The sequence below is a fragment of the Rhea americana genome, unplaced genomic scaffold, assembly GCF_003343005.1.
Source record: "Rhea americana isolate MKP2758 unplaced genomic scaffold, rheAme1 scaffold_86, whole genome shotgun sequence".
Classification (NCBI taxonomy): Eukaryota; Metazoa; Chordata; class Aves; order Rheiformes; family Rheidae; genus Rhea; species Rhea americana.
Genome location: NW_028187044.1, coordinates 2,360,343 through 2,375,668, shown reverse-complemented (window position 1 = coordinate 2,375,668; position 15,326 = coordinate 2,360,343). Strand labels below are relative to the sequence as shown.

At 41.0% G+C, this 15,326-nt stretch overlaps 1 protein-coding gene across 1 annotated transcript in view; it reads right to left on the bottom strand.

The window, feature by feature from the left end:
- GRID1 (glutamate ionotropic receptor delta type subunit 1) overlaps positions 1–15,326 on the bottom strand; it is a 492,844-nt gene that overhangs the window by 292,422 nt on the left and 185,096 nt on the right. The window lies entirely within an intron of this gene.

Here is a 15,326-nt window from a genome sequence, read left to right as displayed (position 1 = left end):
GCCCCGGGCCTGCCTCGCGCCACGAGCCCACCTGGCCCGCCCGGCCCGAGGGTCTCGGCGCCCCCCTCCAGCCCGGGCGCGGTGGGAATCGAAATAGTTGGTCTGTCCTCCGCGCTTCTCCTGCTATCCGCGCTTCCAGGGGCCGAAGAGCCAAGGAGCAGGCAGTCCATCAATAACAGTCATAAACAGTTCATTAGTAGCTAATAGTAATTAAATACAGCGAGTTACAGCAATTACCTACCAAGAACTGTTTTTAATGCAACCACTGAACCGTTCCACAAAATAGCTTCTGAGAACAGACAGAAAACAAACGTATTTCACTTTGATATGGGATAACAGAGAGAAAACGCTTGATCGTCTCTAAGCACAGACCACTCAACATGTATCCTATTGCAACAGGAAAAGGTGAAGCGCTTTTAAAATTATTTCCGTGATGGTCCTTACAACAAACATATGCTGGCTGCATTATCTAAATTTGTTCTGCGTTAATTATAGATATATGAAATCGTTCCCCRGTTTTCCTGAAAGCTGACCTGATTTAACAGCAGGGAGGCATTACACGTTTGGCAAATGGGAGACCCACGTTCGGGAACAGATCTGACTTCCCAGGCTTCTCGCCAGAAGAAACTGAACATGTCATACAGGTAATTTACTTGGCCCCAGTAGGGGAGGCAGGGGAGAAGAGCAGAGCCGAGCCCTGAACCCCACGGAGATCAGCACCCGCCGACCGTCACCGGGGCGAGGGCAGCAAGCACCGACCCGCAGAGGGAACGAGCTTCCTTGCAGGAGCGGACAGGGGAGAAGCAAGCCCCCTCCGGAGCRGCGGCTGCATTCGCACTCGGTTATTTGCGCTCTGTAACAGAAGATAACTTTCACTCCACGATCGACACTAGTCAAAGCCGCTTGCTCGCTTCGCAGCAACGCGCGACACCGCAGCCCACAGGAACAGGGCTCCTCGTCCTCCCGCACAGCCTGCAGACCGCAGCCTCGCCGTAGCGAAGAGGTGTCCGGCTGAGGGCCTCCCCCAGTGAGCTGCACTCCACATCAACGGGCTGACATGAAAAACTAAGTCAAGCAGCTTCTACATCCTAATATTTTGCCCACTGATCATGCTCTGCAGGAAAGCACGCGCCACCCAGTCAGCGTTACCCGCTCTTGCCTTTCTGTTTTGAGATAGTACAGCAGRCGATGAAAAAGGGAGTGACAGTAAGCAAAATATGGTTTCCTGTTTTCTAAACTGCTTTCTTTAGTCAAATTATGGAATTGGAAACACTGTTACATGTTTTTAAAAAAAAGACCCGCTATACAATATGAAAGAGTCCTCAAAGTTCAACTTCTCCACACTTATTACACTGAAGGGTGAACAAGCTTTCAGTATATTAAGCTATGCATTACTTTTTACACTGGTAACACAGCAGGGAACAACTACAACAGTAGAACAGACTCCAGTTCACCAAAAAACTCATTAACTCTTTAAGATATCCTGAAATTATTTAGCATGAGAACATTCAAGGATTATACAATCCCAGAAGAAACTCTGGTGACATTTTTCAGAATTTCCTCCCACTTGCCTGTACTTTCTTGCAAGCAAGAAAGTGGCTTGAGAAGTGTTATTTTCTGCTTTACTCCACACCAGATAAGGATTAAAGTTTCAGTAACAATCATGCATCCCCAACTATGTGACCAAGCAAAAGACCTTAGTTGTACCTTCATAAACATGCGCTTTTCGTACATGAATTTCATAATTTCATATTTTGATTTTAGGAAAACCAAGGTATAAAGTGCCTTGCTTCATGTCAACTCATGAACATAAGAGGAGGATCTAAGCAGTTTAATCTTCAGTGATCTTTAATTACTAGAACTGTACCACATTTGCATACCAGTTTCATCTAGCTTTTTCTTTTTTTAATACATAACATTCTAGTCATCTTGCCTCCAGATTTCACTGCTATATGGATAGCAATATTTACTAGCTCACTGTATTGAACTGCCCTCATCACTGTCAGGCTGCACTTTAAGAGCATACCAACATCTCACAAACCATTCTGTAAAAAAAATGTGTATTTTAACATGATGATGAAAACATGACCATTACCATCCTTCAATAACTCTGCATTCAAATTATTTGAGTAGATTAAATAACTTCAGTGATAGTTTTTGATCAATCTTTGCTTCTAAGAGCAGATCACCTCTCAAGTTTATACTTGACTTAACGGAAGTTTCCTAAATTATTAATACAGTTTAAACTTCTCCCTCCTTCAACCCACATTTTTAACTCCAGTCATATCCTGTTAAGACCAACCAGTTTGGAAGCGCAGCTATCATTTTTCAGACTGACCGCACTGTTTCCTTATTGCCCTTTTTAATCTGTGGGACTACACATATGAAATGAGGAAGAATTCCACTTTGCCACAACCACATTCAAGACCTGCTCTCCTCCAGTTGCTTCCTGTATTGTCACCCTATTTCTGAAGACAGGTGCTGACTGTGAGCTCCTGATTCAGCACCATCTTGAGGGATATTTGCATTAAGAGCTTTAGCTCAGATCTCTGCATCTCTAAACCACAGGGAAACAAAATGCTTCCAGAGAAATTATCTTGCTCCTGGCAACACGACAATATGATCATCTTTCAATCTCCCTTTCAGTGTTTCCTATTATTCAGGATAAGATAGGAACCTTTTCCTTTGTTTCCAGAGTTATCAACAGAGCAGCTGCCACTGTAATTTCTGATCTAACAATATATCCACCTACTAGAATTCACACTGCCTCTTCAAATTTCAGTGCCTTTCTGTCTTTCACTTGTGTGTGTCACCACCGCTGGCACTACCCACTTTGGACCACAACTGATCAGATTTGACAAATCCTCTCTGAGGGTTTTTAACTTCACTTTTTCTTTTTGTTTGACTAACCCTTAGCAGCTCTTTACAGCATAGCAAATGGGGCAGTCTAAGCAAACAACCTGCTTTTTACAAAGATGTGCTGTTTGCAAATTGAGGTGTCTGCCTTCTTGCTTAGCAAGGCTTTCAAATAAGAGAACGTCAGATCTGCAAAAAAAAAAGGAAATCCTGTCAAACTGATATTTCTGGTGTAGTACTCTGCAATGAAACGATTAACAAAGTTAGCACTTCAGTATTCATAATTAGGTTTCAAAGCTAGTGTCCTGCTGAGATGAGGTGAGGGGCTTCATACTCGCCTTAGCCCTACTGTCTCAATCAATCTGGCTGAAAGCTCATTTTTCACGTAGTTTATCTTTGGAAACCAAAAGGGAAAAAAAGTCATTTTATTTTTAATTAAAACATCAAATTCAAGAGAACACAGCAAATTCTGAGAAAAATCTATGTTAGGAAAYCAAATCCTAACATTTGGGGGATTATCAAGGCTTGTAGTCAATTCTGCCCCAGCTGCACAGTGAACAAGCCTACCAGCTAGCCTAACCAGGAGACACAGCAGGCTCAAGAAGTGTGCCACAAGAAGAACTTCGAGGCAGTAACTGACTTTAATAAAGGAAACACTGAATAACAAACAGGACAACAAGCGCACACAACCCGTAATTGTTCGCTTTCCACTTTTCCTTTCCTCCCTTTATTTTGATCTATCTGGCTGACACCTGGAAACAACATGTATACTCAGCTATAAAATAGAAGCATGTTAACAGTGATATAAGAGTACCATAAACAGTTTTGAGATTAGCTGTATTGCTCAATAAGTTTGCTTCCTTTCATCAATATCTAAAAATAACATACCAAAGTTTAAATACAGTGTAAAAGCCCAGCATTTCAACAGTGATCTCAAGCCTCTCAATGTCCAATACAAAAGAGGTTAAGTTATATTGTACCATGCTGCCAGACTGGTAGAGGTAATCCCCACTTCCCTACTGAAAGGGCCTTTTACATGAAAGCAAAAAAAAAAAAAAAAGGTTTGGGGGGAAAATTGTAAAATAGTGAAGAGTTAGGAGATGAAGAGATGAAAAGCTCAAAAAGCCAAAAAGCTGTGTCTTTAATCAAGACATAAGATCTTACAGGAAACATCCATATAAGTACTTTTAACTGGAATAGAAAAAGTCTTTGAGAGGTTTGTCTGGAATATTAAGAACAGATAAAAAGAAAGATGGCAAAAGGAAAAAAAAAGAGAGAGAGAGAGAGAGAGAGAGAGAGAGAGAGAGACTGCAGTGCATCCAGCAGCAGTTCAGAATGAAAAGGATGAGGGTACAGTTCCTTCATCTAAGCATAAGATACCACATACTAGGGAAGCATGCTTTTTACTGCATATCTAAGCAAAACCCAAGTGATTTTGCAGTAGTACATGACAAACTTCATAGAAGTTATACAAACCTGCAACTAATTTAACCATATAGAAAAATGCAAAAAGCAAGACAATTAGCTATCTTCATTTAAAATCTCTTCAGATGCTCAGAGGCCAATACAAGCCCTAAATATTCTTTCAAAAATCAATCCATCAGGCAGAGAAAATTACAGAACAAATCTTATTAACATCACTGAAAACGTTTCAATTAAAAATATCAATCTATAGAAAGACTCCCTCCCACTGCTGATGAATTGAGAAAATATCGAAGTTAAGGGTCATCTAAGCACTCAATCTGATGTCTCACTAAATGGAGTTTTCCCAAAGATTGTTTTCTCCTTTACTTTACATCTTATGCTACCTAATTACTCTTCAGCTTCTTTCCTGACTGAGGAAGGCAAATCATAATGAATTTGCACCACTAGCCCCTATTGTCATGTTATTCATTTTCCTTTCCCTTTGGATACATGGCAGTAATAACTTTCTTTGTTCTATTTCTGTAAGCTTTTACTTATGTTTCATGTTTACAGTCTCTCGCTTTTCAAACGGAGAAGAATATTATTTTTACTACGAAAACTTACACAAAGCTAGTTAGTAACACTACTGTTACAAACAAGAAAAAAAATAACAAATGCTGACAGTAAAAATACAGTATATAGCAGTTAATGTTGTATCACCCTATACACAGTAGAGAATTTCTCACACTATTATACTGACTTTCTAAAAGAAAACAAAATGCTTCTTGAAACAAGCATTTTTCCTCAAACTGTGAAGGACTGACTGTAAAAATCAAATCAACCAAGCGCAACAAGTCCAAGCCCCTAAAAAGCCCAACTCAGATTTATATTTTTCTGTACACAGCATTTAAGAGCAACATCTATTTCCTCCCTTTTACCTAAGCAGCCTTTCTTCTGTATTTTGGACCAAGATCTAGGCATTCCTACATCCCACAGTCCTTGATATGACTATTTCAGAAGCTAAGGGAAGTCCAACACAGCTGCCACTCCTGAGGACTATGGTGTTCCTCATTCCTTAGCACTCAAGGCACAAGCATAATGCAAAGTCCTCCAGAGATGAGTGGCACATCATGAAACTGTTTCCCCATGCATAAGAAGGTGCTGTGAAAATGGCCTGTAGAGAGCATCTGTATGACTAGCTGGGTGTTCAAACAGTTACTGCAGTCACTGAAACATTGTAGTCTCTCTTGCAATAACAGTAACAACATAAGAAAATAATAATAATAATAAAAAATAAGTCCCAGAAATCTAACACCAAAAAAAAACCTCACACCAAAGAAGATAGAACCTACCTGGAGTTCATCAGATAGAAAATCCTGCTGGACATCATAGAAATATGATATAAACTACAAAAACGAACCACGTACTCAATACAAAAATAAAGCAAACCAATATTTGCCTCATCAGACATGTTTTCCAGAGCCAAGCTCACATCAGCCAACCCCTCTGTCCTTTTTCTGAAGCCAGGAAATGCTCACTGGGCAAAATTCACAGCAGGACAGTGCGGAGCCCTCTCTATTTCCCAAGTCAAACACACCTTCACCTGCCAGCACAGGAGCTGAAGGGTAACTTCAAAGCCTGACACGACATACTGCCAGAGCATCTCTGGACAAGATGCTGAGACTTTTGCTCGTATTAACAGGTATGATGTGACACCCCTAACAAGAGGTCGACAACACCACCAGAACTTGGAGCCGTAGTCCCCAAAACATGGACTTCCAGCAACAAAGCTRAAGATGTGGTTTGTGTAACCCGAACTGCAGCAGAGTCACTAGCACCTGCGGGCAGCCCGGACACCGTCCGAGCAGCACAGGCACCGCTCTGGCAACAGGACCCAGGGAAGCACATTTCTGAGCTCCTGCAGGCTGGAACCTCTCCCTGTGGCATCACTACAGGGGAAGCAGTATTTGCCAACCCTCCATGAGTTTTTTGCCACCTAATCTCCAAATAATCAAGGAAACCATCAACTAAGACTATTCAACTAGATAATGCATCAGGGAAAAAACACAGAATAAGGACTATTCAGTCTGTTTCTGAATTCTTCCTCCATATTTCACTATCCTTTTCTTACAAAACATAACATAGGAGAATCTTAGCTATTCTTCCTGGTAAGAAAATAGCAACTGAAATAGCACTGATAAGTCAGCCAATAAGTGCCAGCCAATTTTCCCCTCTTCTAGAAAAATTCGTTATATGTTGCATAGGTAAAGTCCCATAGCTTGGAGACTTTAACTCTCCAACTTAGGCAAAATTCACAGTAGGCCAGATGAGATACTTTAATGCTTAGTATTTTCTTTATGATGATGATGATTTCCAAAGTACTCAAGAAAAACAGTACATACACAGATTTGAGTCCATATTTAGGTATACCTGTAATTAGTAGGTCAAAATATCCTCAATATAGTAGTATCTAAAAACAACATCTTAAAACCCAAGGAAAGCATGACATTTCAAAATGTTTTCAAGAAAGTTTTTAGTAGAAGTAACATTCAGGAGAAGTCACATTTTTCACCAGGTCTTTTCATTATTTTATATACGTCCTCCAGAAACAGGCTAGCTGTGGTCTGAGGACGCCGCGGCCATCGCTCCCAGAACGGACCTGCACGCAGGCGATACCATGCTCCTGCCGCAGCTTTGCCAGRGTGCCCGTCTGCCCCCAAGGGGACGGCACCGGCCCCCCAGGTGGGAAGCTGGTGCCATCTCCCTTGTTTCGGCCGGGGGCACTGGCAGCACTGCCGCACTACTGCCAAGCACCACCAGTTTCAGAGCAGAAGCAGTGTTCAGATCTTGAACCTACTTTAAACTGCACGCCCCGCATCCTGTGGGCAGAGCCTCAGCAGGTATAAAATGACAAGCCTGCTAATGTCCAGGGAGCTCTGACATTTACCAATAAATAATAGTCACCGTCTCACTTTCCTTGTTATCCCATTGCACCAGCATTTTCAGCAGCCCAGTCATCATTGGCTTGCACATGTGGAAAGATCACTTAATTTAGATATGGAGATTGCAAAATTCTTTTATTTTACAGAAATATTTACCTGGACTGAACACACAAAATTACATAAATCCTTTCCCTAAAATGTATATTGACTGCAGCAATTAGAGGTTTGAAACAATTTTCCTGGAACAGCAAACCAAAAAGATTCTTTGTATTAGTTATCAGCCTAACACACACTAGCTGCCATCCTTGAAGAGTCATCAAGCAGGGATGGCAGGAGAAGGTATTTAGACCACTGTTCTGCTTACTTTCATCTGCATGAAAGTGATTCAAAATAGTAAATAATATACCATAGGAAAGGAACATACTTATCAAACTAGATTTGAGGCTTTCCCTTAATTTACTAGAGCATATTAAGAGCTCTCTTCAGTATTTAATAGTCTAAAATAAAACATGAAAGTCCTCCCTCACCAAGCACAGAACTGCTTTACTGGTAAAGCAATTTATTTTCCAAACAACTAAGTGATGCCATCAAGTGGTCAAGAAATGCACTGGTTGCTTTCCAAAATAACTTCTGGTAAATCCTCATTGGATGCGCTACATTTTGTATGGAAAAAGCTATCATCATAAAACCAGAAGAGGGTATACTTTTCACCGACAGAACAACATTAATTGAGAACACTAATAAAAGATAAGAGATAGCCTTGTCTTATAAAGGACAGATCTGATACCACTCTCAAGCTCCTCCAAAGGAAAGTAAGACTCTCCGAGGACAAACATAGCTTTAGAGCTAATAATCTACTTAGTTCACCAGCTTAGTTTTGCTATCAGCTTTACAATTGGGTGGATTGGGAAGAGTGATGCAATAAAAACTACGTATTTTACATATTGGAAAAAAACATTAAGTATTTTTACATTGTAATTTAGCCATGTGAATAGTTAAGGATGTAAAGTATTGCAGAATTTAAGCATTTTCTACTTTTTTTGAATTACTAATAAAAAAATAGAGCAGGCAAAATCTGACAGGACACGCTCCAAAATAACCCCATTTCTGTTTTGTGAACAAAATGTAAAACCATCAGCAAAGTCTTTCTCCCAGAATCATAGTTTAGCATCATGTTCAAAAACATGAATAAGCATTTCTATTAATTTTGAACGGAGCATGGTTTTGCAGAGCTACAGATTAATCACAGTGGCATTAATACTATTTTAAGGCAGTAGACAGAACTGAATAATCAGCTCTGACTTTTTTCCCCTTGAACACTAGTTCTGAGGCAGAATTAACTGTAAACCATCTCAATTATTGAAAGGACAAACCATGGCTTTCTCAAATGCTGTATGTTTGACTTCTACTCCTAGCAAGTTCTTCAGTAATTATTTTCTCTTTTGCCCTTCAGCACAGAATAGACTGCATTTTCTCACCCTCTGCTTCTTTTACCTGCATTTCAATACAAATTATAACAATATAGAAGTTTTTTCCACACCTTCATCAGCATTCAGCAGGGATGCTCGACTTCGCTGCCTTCTTCAGGGATATTTTACACGTACATGTTAAGTCTTATTATAATATCAGCACGGTTCAGGCTCCGTTCTGGCATGCACAAAAGGAAAACTCTACCATGTACAAAAAGCAGTCAAACAGCAACTCTAAACAAGCTGATAAATCCTCCCCATTCTTTAGTAGTGAGAAACTCATCTGACTGAGGGGTACTGACAAGCAATGAACATGTTAGTCCACCTGGCCCAGCTATTTAGCAGCAACAGGTACAAAAAAAAAAACATGCCAACAGAAACTTCAGTTCTTCATCCCCTTGCTTTCCCACCCCCCCCCCTCCTAATTTACTCCCCGCCGTTATACCACGCCGTATGTTGAGAGCAGGAAGGAGGGACCTCAGCCTGCGCGTCACGGCATTGCTTCTGAACCAACTGCAAAGCACGTCCCTACTCTGTTGTTTCCCAACGCATTAGGGGAACGCAGCAGTCACGGTGCAGAGCTTCCAACTCCGACTCACCTACAAAAATTTCAACCAAACCAAAACACTGACGCATAATCCCTTTCCGTAACCAAGCTGCCACTGTGCTTCAGTAATAGGCCTGCTTTAAAATGACATATTCAAACAACTGCAAAAATCCCTCCAAAGCACCACCACACTTCTGCTGACCTATATTCAATGTAGGAGGCTTAGTATATATACCCCAAATGCTCACTTCTATCAAAGCTGGGGGCTCTGTGAGAGAAGCTAAATATTATAAGACTTGTGATAAGCTCACAAAAGCTACAGTTGCTTCCACCTATGGACAGCAAGTCCCATACTCCAAAGACCACCTTAAAAAAAAACATATCCCTGTAACATCTCCTTATTAACCTGTTTTCACTTTTTCCCCTGCCTCAACATGCATTACAATCTACCAGCAAAACAGCCAGCAATACTATGAAAGCTGTATGAGAGGTCAAAACAATTCGCATCAGTGGGAAAGCATGCTCATTACGAAGGAGCCAGCTTTTCCAAACACCACTTATTTACACCAACTGCTTAAAGTCTTGCAGAGTTTATGGATCTAGCTATGACTTAGTATGTATTTATTGACAGGTTTTTAGCTGGTTGATCTATTGAACGATCTCTGCAAAATATCACATACTTACAACTGCATTCAAGGATTATGCAAATATTCCAAGCCTAGCAACAGTCTAAAGCAGCTTTTCCATTTTCCAAAGTCAACTTAAAAAGAAACACTTTCTTCACTCACAAGATACATAATGTATTTCAAAATTTTTTGCTCAACACTCAGAAAGGGCAAGATCCTACCCTCCCTCAGAATCAGCATTTCTTACATGAAAAAGATTCTGCTTACAGATCTCAAATCCCTGTTACTATGTAGTGCTACAAAGAGGCTGCTATTAAAATACTGCAGCTCTCCAATTTTCCTTTCAGCAGTTCAATATTTCCTTCTTGCCCTAGAACAGCTTCAGACACCATGCGTGATGCGTTAACAACGAACAAAGCTACTCTAAGTTACTACAGTATTAGTCTGAATTTCTTTCCTTTAGCTCCACATGAGTCAAATCAGGGAACAACAACAAACCTCGCAAATCTTCAAGAGTTTTCATCTGAATACATGAAATGAGCCAGTTGTTCAAACATGTTTAACACCTGATAGTTCCTACTGTGAAGCTTAGGACACATTATCAAAATGTCTCAACATCTATGTACCTCTTGCCCAGAGGCTGTTGGAAGAGCAGGTCACTTGTTTTGATGCTTAAATGAAAACTGACCTCGAATGTTGCTCCTATTTTGGGCTGCATTTAAAAAAAGAAAAAAAAACACACACTCAACCTCTATCTCTGTGGATAAACAGATTTATATCACACTGTGGATGAACAGATTAATGTTACACTGTCACAGGCACACAATATTCCTTCAGCTGAAGGAAGGGAAGGGCAAAATCCTGCACCTGAGGACAACTAACCCCATGTAGCAGCACAGGCTGGGGACCAACTGGCTAAAAAGCAGTTTTGCAGAAAGAGACTGGGGGGGTCCTGGTACACAAGCTGGACATGAGCCAGCAGTGCATCTTCGTGGCAAAGAAGGGCAGCAGCGTCCTGGGCTGCCCTAGGAGCAGCATTGCCAGCAGCTGAGGGAGGTGGTCCTGCCCCTCTGCTCAGCACTGCGGAGGCCAGACCTGGAGTGCTGGGTCCAGTTATGAGCTCCCCCATACAAGACCAACATGGAGCTACTGCAGCAAGCCCAACAGAGGCCACAGAGATGAAGAAGGGACTAGAGCATGAGGAAAGCTAAGAGCTAGGACTGCTTAGCCTAGAGAAGAGAAGGCTCAGGGCAGATCTTATCTCTGTACACTTGATGGGAGGGAGTAAAAAAGATGGAGCCAGACTCTGTAGCAGTGCCCCCGAGAGAACAAGAGGCAACAGGCACAGTCTGAACTTCAGGAAGTTCCATCCAAATATAAGAGAAAACTTGTTTCTTAGGAGGATGGTCAAACACTGGGAGAGGCTGGCCAGAGAAGCTGAAGAATCTCTATCCTTGGAGATATTCAAACCCAACTGCACACTGTCCTGGGCAACCTTCTGTAGCTGACCCTGCTTGATTAAGGGGGCTGGACTAGATGATCTCCAGAGAACTCTTCCAACCTCAGCCATACAGCGGCAGGTTTGGCGTGGCCCCCAAGGACTACACTCCACAGCTAGGTCAYTCAGGATTTAACTGCTCAGATGTCACTTGCTGTTAAATCATCTGTACAGCTAGTTTTCTACTGCTACTAAAGTAAACTGATGTTTGCTGATTAATGTGTGACTCCTCCCCCATCCATGTTTAAGTTTTTAATGCAGCAGTTTTTTCCTTCTCCATTGCTCAGCTGGCGACTGGGTTCTAGGAACTCACAGATTTTTTTCTTAAAGCATCCAAACCATAGCTGTGAAGGAGACTTAGCATAATTAGAGTTTCAATGAGCTGTTCAGAGCTAACTTCATTTTTCAATACAAGCCTTAAAATAACTTGCTTAAGTGCCCCAGAAATGGAAAAGGGGTATATTAAACTCATGCTGACAAAATACCAATTTTATGTAGTACTTCATTGTATAAAAATAACTATATATTAATATTTTATTCCACTAGTCTTGTGTCCTGCCTTAAATGAAGATCACTGATCAGTTCATTGAACTTCACGCAAAACTTTCTGCTCTGTATTTCTTCCTCCTTCACTTTCATTACAATTTTATGCAAAGATTACCTCTTACATCCAGGTTGCAAAGGATAAAAACTCTGCTAACAATTAAAATATTAATAAGACAATTAATGCTGGTACTAAATTATTCTAAAGTGAAAATTTTGAAAGACCTGTAATTAACTACAATGCTTATTCATCTTACGGGGTAATTTGAGGCAARTAAGATGTTAGGTCATACATATGAAACTAATCATTAAATTGTATTATAAAATATATAATARACTGGAGAACAGAGGAGAGATCCAAAACCAGCTCCAGCTAGCAGGGGGGCCTGTGCCAGAAAAGCAATCGCAGCATCGCATCTTCCCAAACACGCTTCTGTAAAGCACTGCAAAGCCATTTACCAACGCGTGCGCACAGAGTTGAGATCTTAAACACAGACGTAAGAGAAATGCTCAAACTTAAGAGACAGGCCTCCTGCCAAAGAGGCCAGCGCCAAACTCCAGCTCCCTGCCGGGTGTGCAGAGAGGTTGGCTGAGGAGACACAGAAGACGCACCTCAAATAGGGAAGCACGAAGAGCAGGGCTGGGTCAGGATCCAACTTTCACTTACAAACTCACTTCCTAGCAGTTACAAAATAATAAATAATATATTAGATAAATCAATTTGTAAATAGAAGTACTGTTGCAAGCAAGGATTATTTTGCCAGCTTCTCCCTAAAGGCTTTTCCTACATCTCCGAGCGCGCAGTAATTATTGGGACATACAGATTTCCTCAAGCTTTGTATCACAATAGCATGTTCAATCTTCAGTTCTACGAGCACTACAAATCTCAAGTTACATGAAGGTGTCATGTGCCATACACAAAGYGCTAGACAGCCTGGACACAGACAACAGCAACAACTGCGTTCCGTTCCCTGTGGGGGTAAATACTTTGAGTTATCATCCTATGATTTTTGTACTCACTCTGATTTTTTTTTTCCTGTCAGTATACGCTATCTTACAGAACGAATGACCCATTCAGGGCAAGTTAGTAAGCTTAGTATGGTATATACATCAGCTAACAGTCACATTTGTTACAATGTTATTCTTTTCTAATAATTTCTGAATTGTTTCATAAAGTAACTGGACCATAAGAGTGAGAACACAGTATTAGCACCCAGGCCTGACGGTACTTTCCCCTCTGAGAACTCGTTTACCTCATGGCCTATACAATCAGCATATGGGCTTTAAAAGCTTTCCAAGTCTGTCCGAAACTGAGAAATTGCCTTCTGAGGTTAGCTCTGGAGCCACCATCAGGTCCAACTCCTGAAACCTCAGACATTGTAGTCTGATCCTGTAGACCCAGTGGTTACTATTATCTTTCCAAGCCTCCCAGGTTCCTTAAACATAACCCTAATCCAAACTTCACAAGCACTAAACTAGGTTATTTTTTCATTGCAAGAATCTRATCAAGTACGCAGTTTTCAGTAGTTCCTAAAACACAGTCCCTACCTGAGCTAGTACAAGAAATAGAAGTACAAAAGCATTAACATCCCTATATGTATTCTCATCTTCAGTTTCCTCAACACATCAGCTTCCTATGGACGTTCTTCTAGAGGAAATCATCCTCAAAACTGAAGACTCCCCTTTCCCTTTTTCTTTCCCTTTSTGCCTTGTGCAGGCCAGAAAGTCTCTTCYCACATTCAACCTTTTATCTTTCTCTCCTTCTTCCCTAAGTGACTGATGAGAGACTTTTATAATCCAGYCTTCTTTGTCAAGAACCATCTGATCATCAGGGAACTGAAGTCCTCACTAAAAAACTTAGTTTCTTCCTATAGTGGTCACTCCTTGCTCTAAATTGCCTTCTGTAATCATGGAAAATTTGRCAGTTTTCCCTTGCTATTTTTATACCATCACTACTTAAAATTTCTGTTGAAGACAAGACAAAAGGAAGGGGAACACCCACTTTTAAGATGGGCTTTTTCAGCTGCTATCTACAGAGTTCATAATACTAGAAAGAAGTCATGCATTACAAAGAAGCAGATTCTGCAGAAAAAAATCAAATTAGAACRATTCACAGCCTGCCAAATATTTTTCCATATGATGGTAACAGGGCAGACGCGTCTTCCCCATGAATTAAACCATTCCAGCAGCTTCACAGAAGAGCTAGACTACTTTTGTCTTAAAAGTACTTTCGATAAAACACACTAGAGAAGGTGCACGTTTACACCCGCCCCGTGTCCCCCTAAAGCGCATTCTGTGGTCACCTCGAGAACCTCCTACAGTATTTATTACACATACAGCACTACACACCACCTGTATTTTGGACCCAAAACATTTAGATAAGCGACTYTGAAACCAAATGATATTTCCTCCCTCATTGGGCTGAAACTGTGTTAGGTAACCCAGGAAGCTCCTTCCAGGATAAGCCATGCCAGCTAACATCTCCGGGGGCTTTTTGTTGGAGATGCTCTCCATCTTTACACAACAGTATTTTGACACAGTCCAAATCTACRTCTCGAGACGCTCTGGCAGACAATGACCTCGCACGTTTATTACCCCTTGAAACTCCATGGGAAATGGGTCTTTTTATACATATTTAGGCTGACATGYATTTCTCAGTTGTACAAGAAAAAAGCATTTTTTTTCCCCCACAGATAGCAGAGCCCTTTAGCTGTACAGCCTAAGGCACAATACATTATTCTCGGGCACAGTACCAACACAGGCTCTTAATATTAAGTCCCAGTCTAAAGCACATTTCAAGTTGGGGAAAGCAGCTGCCCCGCACCCAGCTRAGCCACCTGCTCCCATACAAGGTTTTCCCCGCTCCTTTGGGCTTCTCTGCGAGTAGGAGACCACGCTGAAGTGCACTCACTTAAGCGTACATTCTGCACAGGATGTTCACGGCACCTTCATATTTTTCCAGAAATGTGTCATTAGCTTACATATAAATATATACACACACAGGCAACATGCTTAATACATATTTTTCTACACACATATATAACACGTGCCTTATTGTTTCCTATTCAGTGGTGCCACAGGGGAGACCAGCGAAGCTTTGACCCTAGATGGAGCATGCATATCAGCCCCAGTTRCATGCTATTTAGGGGCACACTTGAATAACTGCAGTGGCCACAACTTTACGAGCAACTGCTAAGAGTTAAGCTTCTTTGAACATCAAGCCTTGACAAAAGGCTTGATTAATATTGTAGTATTAACGACACTGACAAAAAGACTTCAGAATAGAAGGATGGCACATGTTAGCAAAAAGGACTTGTAAAGGTTTTAACGCAAATCTTCGTTATTTCCCATATGACAATGACAACTACACAAAACTTCAGGCAAAACATTTGTTTCTCTACTTCTGTTGGTTATTTATTTATGCTTGGCTTTTTTTTTTTT